The sequence below is a fragment of the Scyliorhinus canicula genome, chromosome 11 (genome assembly GCF_902713615.1).
Source record: "Scyliorhinus canicula chromosome 11, sScyCan1.1, whole genome shotgun sequence".
In the NCBI taxonomy this organism is placed as follows: Eukaryota; Metazoa; Chordata; class Chondrichthyes; order Carcharhiniformes; family Scyliorhinidae; genus Scyliorhinus; species Scyliorhinus canicula.
The window spans coordinates 91265872-91289988 of NC_052156.1; the positions used below are offsets into that span (position 1 = coordinate 91265872).

Genomic DNA, 24117 nt, shown 5'->3' on the forward strand with positions numbered 1-24117 from the left:
ATCACAGACATCTCGGCCTCCAACGAAGCAAGCTTCTCACCAAGCCTTATCAGTGCTTTCTCCACACCTTCCAGCACCCCACCCTACTTTTTCACTGTCTCAGCAGTCTTTTACAGTTTCTTTCGCACAGGACCCAGGGCAGTTGCATCACTTTCTGGATAAAGAGAAGATTCTTAGGTGGGCGAGGCAGACAAGGAGGTGCTCCTGGGAAGGGAATGAGCTGCGGGTGTATCAAGTCCTGGTGCAGAACTGGCAAAGAGGAGGGCTGGGTTTAATCGGGTCAAGGATGCCCTCTTAAAGAAGGGGGTGACGTTCGGGGTACTGTAGCCGACCCGCCTCTGGGTGACTTTCCAGAAACATGAATATTATTTTGGTACACCAGAGAAGGCGTTGGAGTTTCTGAGAGACAATGGACTGGCAGGAGAAAGAGGAATTGAGCTTTGGAGGCGTTTGTGAAGAAGTTTCTTAGTGGGAGGAATATCAAGGATGAGTGCACCTTATGTTTGTTTTGGGGGAGTGCAGACATGATGTTGAGGCTGGATGTGGGATTGTTGGCAGATGAGAAGGTATGTGAGCTGGTGAGGGCCGCGATCCGGGGGTAGGTGGAGCTCAATGACACGGGGGAGGTCACAGCCGCCACGCTGCAGGAGGCACTCAAGGCGCTGGTTCGGGGGGAATTTATTTCAATTTAGACACAATGGGAGAAGGTGGAACAGGCAGAGATGGCAAGGCTGGTAGAGGAGATCCTGAGGGTGGACAGGAAGTATTTGGAGCCACAGAGGCAGGGCTGCTGAAGGAGAGGCAGAGCTGCCAGATAGAGTTCAGATTATTGTCCCCGGGGAAGGCGATGGGGCAACTGCAGAGGGCCAGTATATGAGTATGGTGAGAAGGCGAGTAGGATGCTGACCCACCAGCTGAGAAAGCAGGAATAGGCGAGGGAGACTGGCAAAGTAAAGGACGAGACGGGAAGGGTGGTGTTAGACTCGATGGAGGTGAATGGGGCGTTTGAGGCTTTTTACAGGAGGTTGTATGAGTTGGAACCACTGGCTGGGGGAGAGGGAAGGCGGTGGTTCCTGGAAGGGTTGGTTTCTGAGGATGGACGAGGAATTGGTTTAGGGATTGGGGACCCCTATTGGGTTGAGGGAGGTGATAGAGAATATAGATGCGATGCAGGCAGGGATAGGCCTGGATAGGCTCCCGGTGGAGTTTTATACAATGATTGGGGGGCCACTGCTGTTGAAGGCATACAATGAGGCTAGGGGGAGAGGGGTGGAGCTCCCCCCTACACTATTGCAGGCATCCATCTCGCTGATATTGCAAAAGGACAAGGATCCAGAACAGTGTGGATTGTAACACCCGATATCGCTATTGAATGTGGACACCAAGTTGCTGGTGAAGGTGCTGGCTTCACAAGTTGAGGACTATGTTCCGGAGGTGATAGGCCAGGACTAACTCGGGTTTGTGAAAGGGAGACAGCTGTTGGTGAATGTGAGGAGGCTACTCAATATAATTTTGATGCCTCAGGAGGGGCAGGAGGTGGAGGTAGTTGTGGCAATGGACTTGGAGAAGGCGTTCGACCGGGGAATATCTACGGGAGGTGCTGGGGCGGTTCGAGCTTGTGGACTGGGTCTGGTTGCTGTACAAGGCAAGTGTGTGGACGGACCGGGTGAGTTTGGGATATTTCAGGCTGCATCGTGGAACAAGGCAAGGATGCCCGCTCTCCCTATTGCTTTTTGCCTTGGCTATAAAACCATTGGCAATGATGGTTAGGGTATCAAGGGATTGGAAAGGGATTGTGCGGAGGAACTGCAGATACAGGGTTTCGCTGTACGCAGATGACCTGCTGTTATATATTTCGGACCCACTCGGTGGCATTGGGAGCATTATGGGGATTTTGGAGAATTTTGGCCGGTTCTCCGGGTACAAGTTGAACATGGGAAAGAGTGAGATGTTCCTGATTGAGACCAGAGGGCAGAAGAGGAGATTTTTAGAGTTGCCGTTTAAGGTAGTGGAAGCGAGTTTTAGATACCAGGGCATTCAGGTGAAGCCGGGTTGGGCACAGCTACACAAGTTGAATTTGACTCTGTTGGTGGAGCAGATGAAGGGGGACTTCAAGAGGTGGGACGTGCTGCTACTGCCGTTGGCAGGACTGATACAGACAGTTAAGATGATAATGTTGCCAATGTTGCTGTTTGGATTTTAGAACCTCCCAATCTTTGTCCCAAATTCGTTATTTAATTTTATTGTATTTGTTTTATTTTCATGTGTACCGAGGTACAGTGAAAAGTATTGTTCTGAATACGTCCTGACAGATCATTCCATACATGAAACAAAACAGGGCATACATAAATATACAATGTAAATACATAGACACAGGCATCATGTGAAGCATACAGTGTGCAGTACTACTCAGTAGAGAAGATGCGTGATCAGTCCATAAGAGCGTCATTCAGGGTCTGGTAACAGAGAGGAAGAAGTTGTTCTTGAATCTGTTCCTGCGTGTTCTCCGACTTTTGTATCTCCTGCCCATGTAAGAAGTTGGAAGAGTGAGTAACCCGAGTGGGAGGGGGTCTTTGATTATGCTGCCCACTTCCCAAGGCAGTGGGTGATGTGGACAGAGTCAATGGATGGGAGACGGGTTCGTGTGATGGACTGGGCTGTGTTCACGACTCTCTGTAGTTTCTTCTGGTCTTGGGCCGAGTAGTTACCATACCAGTCTGTGATGCAGCCAGATAGGATGCTTTCTATGGTGCATCTTTAAAAAGTTTAACGCGCTGACCTCTGGGTTTGTATGGGTGGGGAAGACCCCATGGGTCAAAAGGGCTTTTTTGGAACTGGTTGTGGAGAGTGGGGGGGCTGGGGGCTGGTTTTGCCAAATCTAATGAACTCCTACTGGGCGGCGAACTCTGCCATGGTTAGGAAATGGATAATGGAGGAGGGGTCGGCATGGGGATGGATGAGGTGGCTTCTTGTAGGTAAATGAGCTGAAGGGCATTGTTAACAGCGCCTCTGCTGTTCCCGTCAGCCAGATACTCCGTGAGCCCAGTGGTGGTGTCAGCCTTGAGGGTATGGGGGCAGTGGAGGCAGCATTTGGGACTGGAGGGTGCCACAGTGTGGGCACCGATCAGTGATAATGATAGGTTTGCACCGCGGTGGGGTGGGGGGGGGGGGGGGGGGGGGGCTTGATGCAAGGTTTTAGGGGTGGCATCAGGCAGGGATTGAGCAATTCAGTGACCTGTTTGTAGGGGTCAGTTTTGCGAAATTGGAAAACCTGGAAGAAGAGAATGAGCTGCTCATGGAGAATGGTTTCAGGTACCCGCAGGTTCGGGATTTTGTAAAGAGAGAGATGCCATCCTTTCTCAGGTTATCGCCCTTGGGGTTGCTGGACAATGTGCTGTTGAAGGAGGGGATAGGTGAGGGGAAGGTGTCTGAGGCCAAAAGGAGCTGATGGATTGGGAGGGGGCCTTGGTGGGGGATATAAAGTATAAGTGGGAGGAGGAGCTGGGAGGGGAGATGGAGGCCGGGATGTGGGCTGAGGCCCTGTAGAGGGTGAATGTGCCCTCGTCGTGTGCGAGGCTAAGCCTCATACAGTTTAAAGTACTTCACAGGGCACATATGACGGTAACATGGATGAGTAGGTTTTTTGAGGGGGTAGAGGACAGGTGTGGCAAGTGCCCGGGGAGGCCCACGAATCATGTCTACATGTTTTTGGCATGTCCGATTCTGAAGAGCTTCTGGCAGGGGTTTGTGAACCCATTGTCTGAAGTGTTAGGGGTTAAGGTGGCCCGAAGTTCAGAAGACCCGGGAGTGCAGGGGGTTAGAGAGGCCGATGTTTTGGCCCAGCCTCCCTGATAGTCCGGAGACGGAGGGACCCGGAGCCGCTGAAAGTGGGGATGTGGGTGAGTGACCTGGCAGAATTCCTGGGGCTGGAGAAGGTCAAGTTTGACCTGAGGAGGTCGGTTGGTGGGTTAGTTCGAGGGTGGAAGCTGTTTATTGACTTCTTTAAGGAGGATGGAGGAGTCAGCAGAAGGGGAGTGGGGGTTGGGGGGTGGTGGTCAGTGGGTAAAAATGGGGAAGGCAGGTCAGGAGTAAGGGACAAGAGCAGGGAGCTGTGGGGAGTGGGTGTTGGAAAATGCCTGAATAAAATATTTTTAAAAATAATTTGAAAATGGAGCAGAGAAATCGATGATTATTTGTAATGCTGCTGGGGAACGTAATGTTAAATATTTTCCAACAAAACTGCTGAGTGCAAAGAAACTTTGAAACCTCTGAGTGGCCACAAAGGGTTAACAACAGCTGCAAACAAATTGGATCCTTCTCAGCTGAACTTTGCGTAGATTGTCGACAGCCACACTTGTCATAAACAGAATTTGGCAGCAGGGTTCCAGGCTGTGGTCAGGCTGACAAAGTACATAGGCCAGGAGCAGGAACTGTCACATGAGGCATTGGCTGGAATCGATACTAACTGCCTGCAACAGCACTCAAGTCAACACAAACTTGTTATTGCTGTCTGGACTTTGTGATTATCCACTCACGTTTACACAAAAGAACAAGACCATGCTATGAATATGTAGCAAACTTCCAGGCATGGGTGATCAACTTTGCAGCAGGATGAAGGGCAGACAAAATAAGCCATCAGACTCCATAATGAGCTGATGGCTGGTCAGACGAGGGTGTTTCAGAGGACAAGGGGTCTTGATTGAATCACTATGGACAAACAGGAGTATCCTGTTTTTCCTATTAATGAGTTGGGGTCTGGATGGGACAATGGTCAGTGGTGGGCGTATACCTATGACTCAATCCTGGCTCACCAGTATAAAGAAAGGAACATCGAACAGATCTTTAGTGATAACCTGGGAGTACCTCAGGCACAAACATCGCAAGAATACGGGACCGTGGGTTTTGAAGCCCAGAGAAGACATCCACATCGAGTGATCGTAGCCTGGCCAGCTTCCTTCATTAAAGGAAGATAAAACATAAAGCTCAGCTGTGAGTGTGAGTCATACTTTATTGAGTGACAGAATTGTGAATAAAATTGCGTTAAACCGTGAACCTGTTTTGTCCTTTGTTCAACTCGCAAATAAGGGCACCTGGGTAAAACCTTTGAGTAAGTAAACTGGTCGATCGTATCTGAGGTTTTACAGATACAACACTTTGGCTCACCAGATGGGACTTCGATAAGAAGTAACTTTGTTGCTCCAAAATCGGATGCATCAACCCTGTATCCTCCAACACTCCACCTGAGCCTGAATTAAGAGGTAAATAACCCACGTAATGGCCAGTCTTAAGTGAATGACGGATGAAATTGGGAAAAGAGACTGGAAATTACTTATAAAAGAAAAAGAGGGCAGCATGGTAGCATAGTGGTTAGCATCAATGCTTCACAGCTCCAGGGTCCCAGGTTCGGTTCCCGGCTGGGTCACTGTCTGTGCGGAGTCTGCACGTCCTCCCCGTGTGTGCGTGGGTTTCCTCCGGGTGCTCCGGTTTCCTCCCACAGTCCAAAGATGTGCGGGTTAGGTGGATTGGCCATGCTAAATTGCCCGTAGTGTCCTAAAAAGTAAGGTTAAGGGGGAAGTTGTTGGGTTGCGGGTGTAGGGTGGATATGTGAGTTTGAGTAGGGTGATCATTGCTCGGCACAACATGGAGGGCCGAAGGGCCTGTTCTGTGCTGTACTGTTCTAAATCGAATACAGATTTAACCAGTAAATTGGGCCATAAACCAGGTGTCTGTAACACGAGGTGAACAACCTATGTATTGAGATTGAGGGTAGTCAAGGGAGTTGGGTAAAATATGTGAGAGGGAATTTAGTGAAAGCTGGATCCCTACTCCAGATGATCCCCATACACCCATGCCAAACCCTAGGTACAGAGAGAGAATAAGAAAAGAGTAGAGAAATGGCAGAGAGCCCAGAGTGAGAAGTGACCCAAGTGGGTCACATTTTACAGTAAATTAGAAAGGGTCTGGGACCCAAATGTCAATCAGTAGGGTGCTGACCCTCGAGGTAACACATAACGTGGGCGACAAGGTAGCACAGTGGTTAGCACTGTTGCTTCACAGCGCCAAAGACCCAGGTTTGATTCCCGGCTTCGGTCACTGTCTGTGCGGAATCTGCATGTTCTCCCCGTGTCTGTGTGGGTTTCCTCCGGGTGCTTCGGTTTCCTCCCACAAGTCCCGAAAGTCGTGCTTGTTAGATGAATTGGACATTCTGAATTCTCACTCAGTGTACCCGAACAGGCGCTGTAGTGTGGAGACTCAGAGATTTTCACAGTACCTTCATTGACGTGTTAACGTAAACCTACTTGTGACACTAATAAAGATTATTATTATATTATAGGTTAAAAAGTGCAGCACAGTTTCACCAATGCTTCTCTCACCAGGCAGTGGCTGGTTTACCCACCCCCTCCTGTAGTATTTGGTGGTGTTAACCGTCCTGTAGTTGGTAAGTTCGTTAATATTGATGTAATTCAACCGTGCTTTCTGTATCTGTACTGATAAGTAGTGAGTGGAAGAATTAGCCAAGGAACAGCTAAAAGAAGTGAACAAGAAGCAAGGGTCTCAGACTCAAAGTCTAGGAATAGGGAAAGTATATTCGATCCACCTTGCGAAAGGTGGTCTGTGACAAAAGGTTCCTCGAGGGGTTCTGTGTATCAAAGAGGAGGAGGGGGATATGGGTTTTACAAAACATCAGAGTGGAAATATGAGTCTTAGAAGAAATCAGAGTGGAAATATGAGTTTTAAAAGTCAGAGTGGAAATATGAGTTTTAGAAGTCAGAGTGGCAATATGAGTTTTAGAAGTCAGAGTGGCAATATGAGTTTTAGAAGTCAGAGTGGCAATATGAGTTTTAGAAGTCAGAGTGGCAATATGAGTTTTAGAAGTCAGAGTGGCAATATGAGTTTTAGAAGTCAGAGTGGCAATATGAGTTTTAGAAGTCAGAGTGGCAATATGAGTTTGGCAAGAAGTCAGAGTGGAAATATGAGTTTTACAAGAAGTCAGAGTGGGTATATGAGTTTGGCAAGAAGTCAGAGTGGAAATACGAGTTTTACAAGAAGTCAGAGTGGAAATACGAGTTTTACAAGAAGTCAGAGTGGGTATATGAGTTTGGCAAGAAGTCAGAGTGGAAATATGAGTTTTGCAAGAAGTCAGAGTGGAAATATGAGTTTTACAAGAAGTCAGAGTGGAAATACAAGTTTTACAAGAAGTCAGAGTGGAAATATGAGTTTGGCAAGAAGTCAGAGTGGAAATATGAGTTTGGCAAGAAGTCAGAGTGGCAATATGAGTTTTAGAAGTCAGAGTGGAAATACGAGTTTGGCAAGAAGTCAGAGTGGAAATATGAGTTTTACAAGAAGTCAGAGTGGGTATATGAGTTTGGCAAGAAGTCAGAGTGGAAATACGAGTTTTACAAGAAGTCAGAGTGGAAATACGAGTTTTACAAGAAGTCAGAGTGGGTATATGAGTTTGGCAAGAAGTCAGAGTGGAAATATGAGTTTTGCAAGAAGTCAGAGTGGAAATATGAGTTTTACAAGAAGTCAGAGTGGAAATACAAGTTTTACAAGAAGTCAGAGTGGAAATATGAGTTTGGCAAGAAGTCAGAGTGGAAATATGAGTTTGGCAAGAAGTCAGAGTGGAAATACGAGTTTGGCAAGAAGTCAGAGTGGCAATACGAGTTTTAGAAGAAGTCAGAGTGGAAATATGAGTTTGGCAAGAAGTCAGAGTGGAAATATGAGTTTTGCAAGAAGTCAGAGTGGAAATATGAGTTTTACAAGAAGTCAGAGTGGAAATACAAGTTTTACAAGAAGTCAGAGTGGAAATATGAGTTTGGCAAGAAGTCAGAGGGGAAATATGAGTTTTACAAGAAGTCAGAGTGGAAATACAAGTTTTACAAGAAGTCAGAGTGGAAATATGAGTTTGGCAAGAAGTCAGAGTGGAAATACGAGTTTTACAAGAAGTCAGAGTGGCAATACGAGTTTTAGAAGAAGTCAGAGTGGAAATATGAGTTTTACAAGAAGTCAGAGTGGAAATATGAGTTTTACAAGAAGTCAGAGTGGAAATATGAGTTTTACAAGAAGTCAGAGTGGAAATACAAGTTTTACAAGAAGTCAGAGTGGCAATACGAGTTTTACAAGAAGTCAGAGTGGCAATACGAGTTTTCCAAGAAGTCAGAGTGGAAATACAAGTTTTACAAGAAGTCAGAGTGGGTATATGAAATTCTGGGAGTTAGTGTGGAAATTGGAGCACCTTAATGTTAATAGTTAGGAAAAAGAGGTTAGCGTCTCTAGTCTGGAGACTCTCTAGTCTCCGTCCAAAGGGGTATGATGTGTGCTTTTGGGGATCAAGTGATACATAAAGACGATGAAATATAGATTGGGATGCTATGTCTTTTGTGTTTCAAAAAAAAAGCTAAATTAACAATTTGGAAAGGGTTTGGATTATATTCTGAATGCATATTCGATACCAATTGGGAAGTGATTGGTTTTATGCAATATAAGCCTAAACGATAGTCTGCAGACTTTAATCAACTCATTCAGAGCTGCTGGCAATTGAAAAAAAGAGAACTTAGGTGTGATCTTCGGCCATGATGCGCCTGAAAAGGTGTGGCCGGTGAAAGGTGGGAGACCCCGTTCCCGGGATCTACCCGGCTCACAAAGAGATTCAATGCAATCTTGGGAGACGTTGCAAGGGAATCCCGCCCACACTGGACGGGATCAGTTTTTGACAAATCTGCATATTACAGCCTTACTCTAATGTGCAAATTCCCAAAGTACTTGAGGCTTTAGGATTCATCTATTCACCGCGGGGACTTCGGGGGAGCGCCATACTGGCCCCCACAAATGGGGAGTGGACAGAATGGCACTCGTGGGGGTCTCCATAGGGATCAGAGGCCCCTAGCTGCATGTCTTTTGGGAGGGACGGTACCCTGGCACTGCTGGTACCACCTGGGTACCATGGTGCCAAGCTGGCATCTTTTCTGTGTGTGCGATTGGTCTGGGGTTGCCTGCTGTGGGTCTGATGGGGGCTGGGGGTAGGGGGACCCTCCCATGTTGTGTTCGGGCTGGGGGAAGGTTGGAGACTTTTTTTGTGGGCCTCGGTGATCGGGATGTCATTTTTAAATGGCGTCCCGATCTCTTGCTACAATGGGGGGTTGTGGCTAGCAGAGCTCCCCATTGTAAAAACGGGGCTATGTGCAGCCTAGGCCACGCGTTCCCCATTTAGGCCCCTTATTCAAAGCGAGTTGCGTTGAATAGCCATGTGTTTCTCAGCACTGCAAGCGCTGGGAAACAGGTGGCTAAATGCGCTCGCTCGGGGACTTTGTTCCCTTTTGGGAAGACCACGCCCCTTGTGTTTGTTAAATTGCTGTTCGTGTGTTAGGGTGTGATTTTTCCTTGTATGTGAGTCTGTCTAGTGCTTGTGTCATTGAGTTAACCTTCTGTGGTTTTATTAGTCATTTCAAAGTTGCTTGTTTAACATATGTATGTAGTTGTATTTTGAATTAGGTTGAACAAAAGAACAAAGAAAATTACAGCACAGGAACAGGCCCTTCGGCCCTCCCAGCCTGCGCCGATCCAGATCCTTTATCTAAACCTGTCTCCTATTTTCCAAGGTCTACTTCCCTCTGTTCCCGCCCGTTCATATACCTGTCCAGATGCATGTTAAATGATGCTATCGTGCCCGCCTCTACCACCTCCGCTGGAAAAGCGTTCCAGGCACCCACCACCCTCTGCATGAAAAACATTCCATGCACATCTCCCTTAAACTTTACCCCTCCCACCTTGAAATCGTGACCCCTTGTAATTGACACCCCCACTCTTGGAAAAAGCTTGTTGCTATCCACCCTGTCCATACCTCTCATAATTTTGTAGACCTCAATCAGGTCCCCCCTCAACCCCCGTCTTTCCAACGAAAACAATCCTAATCTATTCAACCTTTCTTCATAGCTAGCACCCTCCATACCAGGCAACATCCTGGTGAACCTCCTCTGCACCCTCTCCAAAGCATCCACATCCTTCTGGTAATGTGGCGACCAGAACTGCACGCAGTATTCCAAATGTGGCCTAACCAAAGTCCTATACAACTGGAACATGACCTGCCAACTCTTTATCAATACCCCGTCCGATGAAGGCAAGCATGCTGTATGCCTTCTTGACCACTCTATCCACAATGGACCTGAACTCCCAGATCTCTCTGTACATCATTTTTTCCCAAGACCCTTCCATTGACCATATAGACCGCTCTTGAATTTGATCTTCCAAAATGCATCACCTCGCATTTGCCTGGATTGAACTCCATCTGCCATTTCTCTGCCCAACTCTCCAATCTATCTATATTTTGTTGTATTCTCTGACAGTCCTCCTCGCTATCTACAACTCCAGAAATCTTAGTATCATCTGCAAACTTGATAATCAGACCACCTATACCTTCCTCCAGGTCATTTATGTAGATCACAAACAACAGTGGTCCGAGCACGGATCCCTGTGGAACACCACTAGTCACCCTTCTCCATTTTGAGACACTCCCTTCCACCACTACTCTCTGTCTCCTGTTGCCTAGCCAGTTCTTTATCCATCTAGCTAGTACACCCTGAACCCCATACAACTTCACTTTTTCCATCAACCTGCCATGGGAAACCTTATCAAACACCTTACTAAAGTCCATGTATACGACATCTACAGCCCTTCCCTCATCAATTAACTTTGTCACTTCCTCAAAGAATTCTATTAGGTTTGTAAGACATGACCTTCCCCGCACAAAACCATGCTGCCTATCACCGATAAGTCTATTTTCTTCCAGATGTGAATAGATCCTATCCCTCAGTATCTTCTCCAACAGTTTGCCTACCACTGACCTCAAGCTCACAGGTCTATAATTCCCTGGATTATCCCTGCTACCCTTCTTAAACAAAGGGACAACATTAGCAATTCTTCAGTCCTCCGGGACCTCACCCGTTCTCAAGGATGCTGCAAAGATGTCTGTTAAGGCCCCAGCTATTTCGACCCTCGCTTCCCTCAGTAACCTGGGATAGATCCCATCCGGTCCTGGGGACTTGTCCACCTTAATGTCTTTTAGAATACCCAAAACTTCCCCCTTCCATATGACAACTTGACCTAGAGTATTTAAACATCCATCCCTAGCCTCAATATCCGTCTTGTCCCTCTCCTTTGTGAATACCAATTCAAAGTACTCATTAAGAATCTCACCCATTTCCTCTGAGTCCATGCATAAATTCCCTCTTTTGTCTTTGAGTGGGCCAATCCTTTCTCTAGTTACCCTCTTGCTCCTTACATACGAATAAAATGCTTTGGGATTTTCCTTAACCCTGTTAGCCAAAGATATTTCATGACCCCTTTTAGCCCTCTTTATTGCACGTTTGAGATTCGTCCTACTTTCCCGATATTCCTCCAAATCTTCATCAGTTTTGAGTTGCCTCGATCCTATGTATGCTTCCTTTTTCATTTTAGCTAGTCTCACAATTTCACCCGTCATCCATGGTTCCCTAATCTTGCCATTTCTATCTTTCATTTTCACAGGAACATGTCTGGCGTGCACTCTAATCAACCTTTCCTTAAAAGACTCCCACATTTCAAATGTGGATTTACCCTTAAACAGCTGCTCCCAATCCACATTCCCTAGCTCCTGCCAAATTTTGTTATACTCTGCCTTTCCCCAATTTAGTACTCTTCCTTTCGGACCACTCTTGAGGAGCAGGATAAACTGTAAAGCAATATAGTAAAGCAATGTAAAGCAAGGAACTGGTTTAGCACAGTGGGCTAAATAGCTGGCTTGCAATGCAGAACAATGCCAGCAGCGTGGGTTCAATTCCCGTACTGGCCTCCCCAAACAGGCGCTGGAATGTGGCGACTAGGGGCTTTTCACAGTAACTTCATTGAAGCCTACTTGTGACAATAAGCGATTATTAATTGTTCGAGCAGGAGAGTGGTGATCCTGGGTCAATGGAAAAGCTCCCTGTCACTGCAGAAGAGTTTAAACTTACTATATGTATTTGCTGGAGAGTTTACCTTTTCTTTGAGTTTTAATTACAGTTTTGAAGAAAGAAGAATGAAGACTTTTTGTGGGCCTCGTTTTCTTTGAATATTCTAATTTTATTTTTCAGTTTGTTGGGATTGAATGAAAGTATAATGCTTTGAATTCCCTTTGTTTGAATGGAGGCCTCCATGGATGAATGAGCGTACGTGCGTTAATGAATAATTTCTGAATTTCCTTTGGTGTTTCTAGTTTTATAAATTGCAAAACCGAGTTTTAAATCAATTGGAAGTTCTAAACTGGATTTGAAGTGTAATTTTAAATGGGGAAGTATTTGAATTTCCTTAAGAAACAGTAATAATGATCAACATCGTGGAAGTTACTTGGTACACAATTCTCACGAAGTAAATGAAAAAAATCAAAGTATATCAATTGGGATTTGGACATGATGAGTTTGAGCTGCGCATAATCTTGGGTGCTCTTAGTTTAAGGTGAAAAAAAACCAAAGGAATCTAAATTAGAAAGTGAAAACTAGTGGTCTTTGTTTAATGAGCCACGTGCTCCTTTGTTACAGGCAATCTTCATGTACCTACATTTGAAAACTTTGTTCTATATTTTGTGTTCCCAAACTGGTAGAGATTTCATTATTTTCTCTGTAAACTCATTATACATCAACTTTACTGATCGGGAATTTTCATATAGCAAAGAGTAAGGATTTTCTTTTTCTTTTAAATTGACAGATACATCTAAACCAAATTAACTCATTTGGCTCCAAGCCAAATGTATCTTTGTGCTTTTTGTTTTAAGTACAGATGAATCACGAGTCACAGTCAACAAGTCTAGCTGCTTTAAGGATTCCAAGATTGTTCTGTCGCAACGCACTGACAATGGGGACATAAATGCTTTTCCTTTTGTGGATCGGGTTAACTCATTCAGACTTTACTTTTGCCCTTTAAATTAAAGTGTTTGTGAAGCGTTACACTTAACTTCCACACCAATTCCAATACCTGATGATTTGACTTCTCTTAAAACCACCATGCCCTGATATGATTGGCTCTCGATCGAATTGATTAAATAGTAATTAAATGAAAATAGTAACTAATATAAAAAGAGGATAATAAATACAATTTAATTTTGACAAATAAAGGGCAATAGGAATTAGTCTGTATGGGTTGTTGAGCTCAAAACCCTTGTGTTCGAAAGGAGATAAATGAAACATTCTCGGTTTATGATGTCATCATTTGAATCTGGGATGTTTTATAAAAGTATTATTTTTTTTGTGTGCGTCACCAATACAGAGTAAATTCTAACTCAAGTAATGAGTATGTAAACATGTAAAATCTGTTGATCGAATTCTGAGTATTTAACTACAAATAGTTTAGAAATTAATGGCTTTCTGTAGAAGGATAGGGCTATTATGTGTTCATGAGTGAGGTGATCAACAGGTGGGGAGATGATGATAACTTTGGGAAGTGTCAGTGAAGCTGAAATAGATAGTGGCATTCTTCCATCACTTATTTACCTGGGGTTAGGAAATGGGAGTCAAAACATTAAAGTAAATAACTTGGTGGGACAATATTTGGAATTGGGGTTTAAAGTGGAAATACACCCTTGGATACAGGTCATGTTGCCTTTTGTTATTATTGATGTTCTCCTGACCTTATATCAAACAAATAATTTGGTTCAAAGATGGAAAATGGCAAATGGAAGTTTGATTAAACGTGGCATCGGTAATGAGACATAGAAATTGTTTTTGAAATATACAAATATGTAATTGAATACCTTTGAATATTGTAAGTATGTATCTCAGACTCACTCTGGGAAATAGGGTTTCCTAAACTAATGATCCCATGCATTTGAACTTATGGGATCACAGGGGGGAAATGTGGTCAGGCTGACAATGTACATAGGCCAGGAGCAGGAACTGTCACATGAGGCATTGGCTGGAATCGATACTAACTGCCTGCAACAGCACTCAAGTCAACACAAACTCGTTATTGCTGTCTGGACTTTGTGATTACACACTCACGTTTACACAAAAGAACAAGACCATGCTATGAATACGTAACGGATTTCCAAACACCACTGTGATCAACAACTGGACGATTTGCAGCAGGACGAAGGACAGACAAAATAAGACATCAGACTCCAAAATGAACTGATGGCTGGTCAGACGAGAGTGTTTCAGAGGACAAGGGGTCTTGATTGAATCATTATGGACAAACAGGAGTATCCTGTTTTTCCCATTAACAAGTTGGGGTCTGGATGGGACAATGGTCAGTGGTGGGCATATATCTATGACTCAATCCTGGCTCACCAGTATAAAGAAAGGAACATCAAACAGATCTTTAGCGATAACCTGGGAGTACCTCAGGCAAAAGCATTGCAAGAATACGGGACTGTGGTTTTCAAAGCCCAGAGAAGACATCCACATAGAATGATCGTAGCCTGACCAGCTTCCTTCACTAAGTGCTGATAAAACCTAAAGCTCAGCTGTGAGTCTGAGCCATACTTTGAGAGAATTGTGAATAAAATTGCGTTAAACCGTGAACCTGTTTTGTCCTTTGTTCATCTCGGAAATAAGGGCACCTGGGTAAAACCTTTGAGTAAGTAATCTGGTCAAAAGTATCTGGAGCAGGGTTCTCCATCAGCTGACGCCAGTAATCGGGAAACGCGATTGGGCGGAGAATTGGTTCCGACGCCAAAATCGTTGTGGGCGCTGGTTTCACGTCAAATCGCAATTCTTCGTCGCCTTGACAGCGGCATCAATGTCTTCTTGAACGCACTAACTGTAAACTCCATTGGCGTATCATTAGCGAGCCTGACCCGGTATTTTCCAGGGCTTCCACGATTCTCCACGATTCTCTGCCTCCACTGGGGTGAATTCCCAATGGCGAGGTTCACTTGTGCTTTTAAAAATCGTGAACCTGGTGGCGTGGCTGATGAGGGAGAGAGATGAGGTCGGACACGGAGAGGCATGATCATGGGCTGCCGTTCTTGACACTGGCCAGGCTGGCTGTGGTGATGGGGGGCCCTGCCAAGGCCGGAGGTCTGGTGACAGGGAAACGGCCGGCGTGGTCCCCCATGGGACTGGGGCGGTGCCCAGGCATGGACCACCATTGCCGTGGCCTTTAAGGCAGCCATCTTGCTGCACAGTCGACTGACCACCCACCTTGGCCACTGGTTCTGCATAGTGAGACGGGTCTTATGGATATCACCACCCCCCTCAACTGGCCGCCACCCACCGGCGGGCATCAGGCAGTTCACTGAGGGCAATGTCCACGATAGCCCCAATGGGGGCCCTTGAGCAGGGGCCGCGGAGCATATCTTTGGCAGCAGGGATGGGCGTCAGGGCCAGAGGCATCCCACGGTTCCAGCCACCGACAGGGCTCAGGGTGTGGAGAGGGGTGGGAACATGCGGGGCAGAGTCTGCAGTGCCAACCGGGGCATTGTGTAGGTTGTTCGACCTGGTTGGGCATAGGGGTACGCACTATGCCAACATGTCGGCCTTTCACCCCTCCAGGTGCCGAATGGGGACCTGCCCGCAATCTCACAGAACTTGGTGCACAGGTGCGTCCATGCCGTCACAGAGGCTCTATATGTCCAGTTGGCACAATACATCTATTTAAATGTGGACTGAGCCCACCAGGATGCCCGGGCAGCAGGGTTCACAGCCATCGATGCGATGCCCCATGTCCAAGGGGTAATTGACGGGATGCATGTCATAGAACATAGAACATTACAGCGCAGTACGGGGCCTTCGGCCCTCGATGTTGCGCCGACCTGTGAAACCATCTGAAGCCTATCTGACCTACACTATTCCATTTTCATCCATATGTCTATCCAGTGACCACTTAAATGCCCTTAAATTTGGTGAGTCTACTACTGTTGCAGGCAGGGCGTTCCACATCCCTACTACTCTCTGAGTAAAGAAACTGCCTCTGACATCTGTCCTATATCTACCACCCCTCAATTTAAAGCTATGTCCCCTCGTGTTGGTCATCACCATCTGAGGAAAAAGACTCTCACTGTCCACCCTATCTAACCCTCTGACTATCTTATATGTCTCTATTAAGTCAACTCTCAGCCTTCTCCTCTCTAACGAAAACAACCTCAAGTCCCTGAGCCTTTCCTCGTAAGACCTTCCCTCCATACCAGGCAACATCCTAGTAAATCTCCTCTGAACCCTTTCCAAAGCTTTCACATCCTTCCTATAATGTGGTGACCAGAACTGCACGCAGTACTCCAGGTGCGGCCGCACCAGAGTTTTGTACAGCTGCAGCATGACCTTGTGGCTCCGAAACTCAATACCCCTACTGATAAAGGCTAGCACACCATATGCCTTCTTAACAGCCCTATTAACCTGGGTGGCAACTTTCAGGGATTTATGTATCTGGATGCCGAGACCTCTCTGTTCATCTACACTACCAAGAATCTTGCCATTGGCCCAGTACTCTGCATTCCTGTTACTCCTTCCAAAGTGAACCACCTCACACTTTTCCGCATTAAACTCCATCTGCCACCTCTCAGCCCAGCTCTGCAGCTTATCTATGTCTCTCTGTAACCTATAACATCCTTCAGAACTATCCACAACTCCACCAACCTTCGTGTCATCTGCAAATTTACTAACCCATCCTTCTACACCCTCTTCCAGGTCATTTATAAAAATGACAAACAGCAGTGGCCCCAAAACAGATCCTAGCAGTACACCACTAGTAACTGAACTCCAGGATGAACATTTGCCATCAACCACCACCCTCTGTCTTCTTTCAGCTAGCCAATTACTAATCCAAACTGCTAAATCACCTTCAATCCCATACTTCCATATTTTCTGCAATAGCCTACCGTGGGGAACCTTATCAAACGCCTTACTGAAATCCATATACACCACATCAACCGCTTTACCCTCATCCACCTGTTTGGTCACCTTCTCAAAAAACTCAATAAGGTTTGTGAGGCATGACCTACCCTTCACAAAACCGTGTGGAGTATCGCTAATCAACTTGTTCTTTTCAAAATGATTATAAACCCTATCTCTTATAACCTTTTCCAACATTTTACCCACAACCGAAGTAAGGCTCACAGGTCTATAATTACCAGTGTTGTCTCTACTCCCCTTCTTGAACAAGGGGACAACATTTGCTATCCTCCAGTCTTCCGGCACTATTCCTGTCGACAAAGACGACATAAAGATCAAGGACAAAGGCTCTGTCGCCCTATGAGGACCTGCGGATGATAGGCCACTCAATATAACCTGAATGGTTGCGCGAGTGGGCAAATCAATGGAAGATTTGGATAAGTGTGAGGCTATTCACTTTGGAAGCAAAAATAGGAAGGCAGATTACTACCTTAATGGTTCTAAGTTGGGAGCAGGACCTGGGTGCCCTTGTGCACCGGTCACTGAAGGTAAGCATGCAGGTGCAGCAGGTGGTAAAGAAGGTTAATGGAATGTTGGCCTTCATTGCGAGGGGTTTCGAGCACAGGAACAGGGATGCATTGTTGCAATTATAGAGGGCCTTGGTGAGGCCGCACCTAGAATATTGTGTGCAGTTTCCGTCTCCTTTTCTGAGGAAGGATGTTCTTGCTCTTGAGGGAGTGCAGCGAAGGTTTACCAGACTGATTTCAGGGATGGTGGGACTGTCAAAAGAGGAGAGATTGACTAGGCTTGGTTTGTTCTTGCTGGAGTTCAGAAGAATGGGGGGGGGGGGGGGGGGGGCGGATCTCTTAGAGACTTATAAAATTCTAACAGGACTAGACAGGGTAGATGCAGGGAAGATGTTACCAATGATGGGCGTGTCCAGAACCAGGGGTCACAGTCTGAGGATTCAGGGTAAACCATTTCGAACAAAGATGAGGAGACACTTCTTCACCCAAAGAGTGGTGAGCCTGTGGAATTCATTACCACAGGAAGTGGTTGATGCTAAAACTTTGAATATATACAAGAGGCGGCTGGATAAAGCAGTTAGGGTGAAGCATGAGATCAAAAGTTATGGAGAAAAACAGGATTAGACTATTGAGTTTGATGAACAGCCATGATCGTGATAAATGGCGGAGCAGGCTCGAAAGGCCAAAAGGGCTCCTCCTGCTCCTAACTTCTATGGATCTATGTTTCTGCAATCTAAACAGAAAATGCTGGAAACACGCAGCAGGCCTGACAGCAGTGGTCGAGACAGAAACTGAGTTAACGTTTCAGGTCCATGATCTGCACTAGTTCTAATGAAGGTTCACTAACCTCTATTTCTCTCTGCATCAATGCCACCAGACTTGCTGAGCATTTTCAACACTTCATGTTTCTATTGGAGCAAAATGAACTCCATTTTCCAGCTCTTCCCAAAACATTCAGATTTCTCGTGAGCCCCTCAATCTCCATCAGCAAGAAACCCAGCAGCAGTTGCCTGAAATCTGGTTCAGCATTTCATTAAACATGAATTTCAACAAAAAAGTTAAGGTATGGAGAAAGCTCCAAGAATATCAAAGCAATAAATTGATAATTTTTAAAAATTAGTTAATAAAAATGACCATTATAAAGGACCAAGCAGCAGAGCTAGCTAATAGAAACATTTTGCCTTTTTGTTCAAGAAACAAAGATAGAAAAAATGTCTAGGGCCCAAGTCCTGGTTACCAGGAGATTGGTTTAACTGACATGGACCTTGCATTGCCCCTGGCTGTGCACACTCTGAGCTGGCCTCAGTGGAATTCATACAAAAGTTTTCCTCCTGTCTTGGCCCAGTGTGGGACTAGGCCATTGCAGAGAGAGGAGGGCAAGGAAGGGGATGGGGAGGGTGCTGTGTACCCATACCAAGCACCCTGTATGTGTGTGTGAGTTTGTGTAATCCATTTCATTCCCAGTCTCAGTGTCCTATTTCTCTCTCCCCCTCACTTACACAAACACACACACACATTCACTCTCACGCTCAGTCTCACACTCACTTGCTCCATACGGGCTTGGGGGGGGGGGGGGGGGGGTTGGAGATGTGCTTGCAGAGGAGGGGTTTTGGATGGCTGTGAAGGTGACAAGTCACAAATCCTCTCTGCCCTGTTTTCACTCCAACTGTAGTGTATGATAGATAGATCACAGCATAATTAGCATGTGTAGTTTTGAGTCAGTTAACACATTAATATTTAATTACTTGATTACTAGTGATAATTCTATAGAGTGTCAAACTCAATTATAATTCATCATTACTTAATAAATGAGTTTGCTTTAAGTTGAAGGCTCGTGGTTTCTTCAGGGTCACACCATCAGACCTTCTGGATATACAACAACTAGTAACAATACATATTACTGAACCCAGTAATATAACATAGTACCAGGGTTGGCTACAGAAACTACCTAGAATAGTATAGTAAGATTAGAAAAAAGTAAAAAAATTCACAGCTATTCGGCAACAGAAGTATCATCTTCCGGCAGAACTTTGATGATTCCCAGCTCGATGGACAGAACACAAGCTCCTCAACACCTCAGGATCACCAGTAACTTAAATGTAAACTGGCGTTTGTTTAAGCAACAATTTCAGCTTTACGTTAGAAGCTTCAGACTTAACTAATGCCACAGATGCTTGGAAAATTGCTCAGTTATTAATTATGGCTGGTCCACATGCAATAGAGATCCACAATTTATTTCAGTGCACAGTGGGTCAAGACAAAACAAAGTTTGATGTAATCCTTGAAAAATTTGATAGCCAATGTAAAATTCAAACCAATGCAGCATAGAACATACAGTACAGAAGGAGGCCATTCCGCCCATTGAGTCTGCACCGACTCACTTAAGCCCTCACTTCCACCCTATCCCCGTAACCCAATAACCCCTCCTAACCTTTTTTGGACACTCCGGCAATTTAGCATGGCCAATCCACCTAACCTGCACGTCTTTGGACTGTGGGAGGAAACCGGAGCACCCAGAGGAAACCCGTAGATATGGGGAGAACTTGCAGACTCCGCACAGACAGTGACCCATAGGGGAATCGAACCCGGGACCCTAGCGCTGTGAAGCCACAGTGCTAGCCACTTGTGCTACTGTGCTGCCCAAACATTTGAATGCTATATATTTTTAAAGTTTGCAAGGAAAAGATGAATCCTTTGACAGATGCTTTGTAACAGATCTTCGGCTGCTAGCACAATCCTGTAACTTTTCTGCACTTAAAGATTCGATGATTCGTAATCAACTAGTGTTTGGTATTACTGATGAACATCTAACGGAAAGATTACTGAGGCAAAAAGAATTGACTTTTGAAATCGCGATAGAAATGTGTATGGTTCATCAAAAATCAAAAAATTGTACCAAGGAGTATTTCCTCCGTGAAAAGGGCGCGAAAATTCCCCATGAGGCAGAGCGTGTAAAGGCAGTGTCGCAGATCGAGAAGTTGCACGTTTCAAATGGCAGCCATCTTGCGCGCGCGCGCATTCCCGTACCAGCCTCCCTGGACAGGCGCTGGAATGTGGCGACTAGGGGCTTTTCACAGTAACTTCATTGAAGCCTACTCGTGACAATAAGCGATTTTCTATTTTCTATTCTAGCCCTGCACATTTTGCTCAGAAATGCGAGACGGACAAAAACTAATCGGCACATGTGCAAAGAAGTGTCGTGCGACGTGACGTCAATGCAGTGATACGTTAAAGGTGTGGAACCTTCCACTTTCAAAAAAAAATGCCCTGCCAGAGGAAATCAATGCTCATAATGTGACAGATTAAATCATTAAGCTGCACTGTGCAGATCTTCACTCGCATTGAAAACTTCCAAACCGATTGCAAGGCAGATTCATGTTCGTAGTATTGAATGAAAGGAAGTAGAGTTAGAGCAATATTTTTTGACAGATTAACACAGTTACTCCCTGGAATATACGTTCTTTGTAGGGATCATTGAAAAATATGAAAACTCCACTGAAGTCACTTCGCCTACCAAATCAATTAATTCCATTATTTCCGACACTGAGTGGAACACAGTGTTAAAAGATAACGAATGCCCAATTAATTTCAAGTTGGATACAGCTAACATATTATCCAAGCACGACCTCTCAAGGCTCAAGTAAACTCCTAAAATTCTTCCAGCTGCCGGTACACTAAAAGCCTACAATGGCAATGCAATCTCGTCAAGTGGATCATGCTATTTTGTAGTTTCCAACAAGGATATTGAAACAAAACTAAGATTTGAGATTGTCAAGTCAGATAAATCATCACTCTTAGGTAGGTGCACAAGCCTGGAAGGAGTTACGCCTAATACAGCAAATTTATACTGCAACTTCGTCTCATCCTGTTCTACATAAGGCTATCCAAAATGTCCTTGATCAATATCTAGATGTATTCAAAGGCATTACCATTTAAATACAAGATTTTACTTCGAACGGATGCTAAACCTGCAGTTCATCCACCGAGGAGAACTCCACTAAGAGAAAGGTTGAAATTGGAATTAGAAAGGCATAATATACAAGGTATAATATCAATAGTCACTGAACCGACTGACTGGGTCAGTTTGATGGTTTGCATTAAGAAATCGTCAGGTGATCCGCAGATATGTATAGATCCCAAGGATCTCGACGAGAATATCATGAGGGAATACTATCCCATCCCAAAATGAGAGGAAATCACCAGCAAGGTGGCAAATGCACGCATCTTCACAAAGTTAGCTTCAATTGGAAGGTTCGAGCAGAAAGCTCTCCACCTTTAGTACACCTTTTGGCAGATTTTGCTGTAACAGAATGCCTTTCAGAATAATCTGTGCGTCTGAAATATTCCACCGCATCATGGAACAGATGACTGAGGGAATAGACGGTGTTCATGTGTACGTAGATGACATCATCATATGGTCAAAAACACCAGAAGAACATGTCTCGAAACTGAGACAAGTCTTTCAATGCACACATGAGTATGGCCTTAAGCTGAATCAATCCAAACGTGGTTCTGGCGCTTCTACACTCAAGTTCTGAGCTGACCAAATTTCTGAAAAAGTTGTGCGACTTGACTCTGACAAAATCCATTCACGAAATGAAAGACCCTGAGGACAAAAAGACAGTTTTTTTGTTTTCTTGGTGTTTTCAACTTCCGAGGCAAATTCATCCCTAATTTGTCAAACCGAACAACAGCGCTGAGAAACTTGATTAAGAAATCAACCTTGTTTGAATGAAAGAAGGATCATCAACAAGTGTGGCTTGATTTGAAATCACAACTCACAATTGCACCAATATTAGCATTTTTCGATCCAAGTAGGGAGACAAAAGTATTGACTGATGCGAATCAGGACGGAATAGGAGCAGTGTTGTTGCAGAAAGATGACAGCTTTTCCTGGGGTTCCTGTTGCATATGCATCAAGAGCGATGACACCAACAGCATGGCGCTATGCTCAAATAGAAAAAGAATATCTGGGTCTACTAACAAGTATACTGAAGTCCCATAACTAGGTCAATGGATTACCCGCTTTCACTGTGGAGACCAACCAACTACAGACTACTGGTGCATATTATTCAGAAGGACTTGAATTTAGGCCTTGAATTTCCTTGGTCCTTTGTTAAAGATAATGGGACCCCAACCACGGGCGAGGATTTATTGGCATTTGTGCGCGCAAATGGAGTAAGACACATCTGGACTGTCCTGTACCACCCGTCCTCAAATGGCTTGGCAAACGTTCAAGCGGGGCATGCAGAAGCAGACAATGGGCTCCCTGTGTACATAACTGGCGAGATTCCTTTTTCATCATAGGACCATGCCACATGGATAAGGAACCTCTTTCCAATCCTTGTTTTCCCTTTTTAAACCATATCGTGCTAGTTCTTTTTGCTAGCTGCTGTTTTTAAAAGTAAAAACTTTTGGTTTTGAACTGAAACTCCCACGGCTTCAAGCTACTATTTGGACTGGCCGGGCAGACCTTTTGATTCAGTATGCTCTGTGGCATGGCCCATGATGTCATTTTGATAGACTTGACAAGCAGCCAATCAGCTCTTCTGGATTCCGGGCCAGCCCCTGTTTTAGATTGCCATTGGCCGAGCCATTCGGAAACTTCTGGAACAGAACGGCAGGTTCCATTTTAGCTTTCGGTTTTCTGCTTAGACCTGAAAGGCAGCAGACAACAAGTCAAGTCTCTCTCTACTCTCTCTTGTGTTTTAAAAACTTTCCAGCTAGTCGTGGAAGTTCCACTGGAAGCTAAAGCAGATCAGAACTCTGCATGGCGATTTAAAAGGCTGAAGCCGGTAACTAGCCTTGCAAACCTTTTGTGGGTTCAATTCCCATACAGTTGAGGTTATTCTCAACCTTGTCTCTTACCTGAGATCTGGTGATCCTCAGGTTAAATCACCACCAGTCAGCTCATCCCCTTAAAGGGGAAAGCAGCTTATGGTCATCTGGGACTATGATATCTTTACTTACTTTATGTTTGAACGGGATCTCCGCTCATTCTGCTCAACTTCAGAGGGAATATGCCCAATTGTGATGACCTTTGACCTTGAAACTGTCCAATAAGGAAACTTTGAGATGTCTTTCCAGCCAGATTTGTAAAAGCCTAAACCTTCATATGGAAGACTGGGGAAGGCACAGTGCTGGTAGCTCCAAACCAACTGATAATTTCAAGATCACCAACTACAAAAACTATCACCTCAGCAGCAAAAATTCAGCCCAGCCCTTTAAGCTGGAGAGAACTCGGTTGCAGTTAGAACATGAAAGGGAGGCTTTTTTAAAAATGGAGATAGAAATGAAGAGGGAGGAACGAGAGAGGGAGGATAAAGCAAATGAAGAGGGAGGAAAGAGAGAGGGAGGATAAAGCAAATGAGAGAAAAGAAAGAGAAAGAGAGAGAGGGTAATGGGAAAGAGAGAATCAGGGAAACGACAGATAAAGAGCGAGAGAGAGGAATAAGAGAAAGGGAAAGAAAGTTCCACCTTGCGGTACTGGAAAGGAGTAGAAAGTTGCCAGAATGGAGAGGGGAGTCTAGTCCTAGAATGGAACTCAGTGGTGATATGTTTAAGTTTATACAGGCTCTCCCAAAATTTGAGAGAAAGAAGTGGAAATGTTTGTTAGGGCAATTGAGAAAATAGCAAACCAAATTGAGTGGCCATTAGAGAAGTGGAGAGTACGTTAATGGGGCGAGCACAGGAAATCTCTGCTGCCTCGTCAGGGCAGGAGTCTGGGGATTATGACACAATCAAAAAGCAGTGCA

At 45.0% G+C, this 24117-nt stretch overlaps 1 long non-coding RNA gene across 1 annotated transcript; it reads left to right on the forward strand.

The window, feature by feature from the left end:
• Positions 1–4521: 4521 nt before the first annotated feature.
• LOC119973193 lies at positions 4522–14528 on the forward strand. Its single transcript, XR_005462251.1, has 3 exons — positions 4522–4995; positions 6335–6439; positions 12754–14528. It is a non-coding gene; the product is annotated as an uncharacterized LOC119973193 (long non-coding RNA).
• The last annotated feature ends 9589 nt before the right edge of the window (positions 14529–24117 follow it).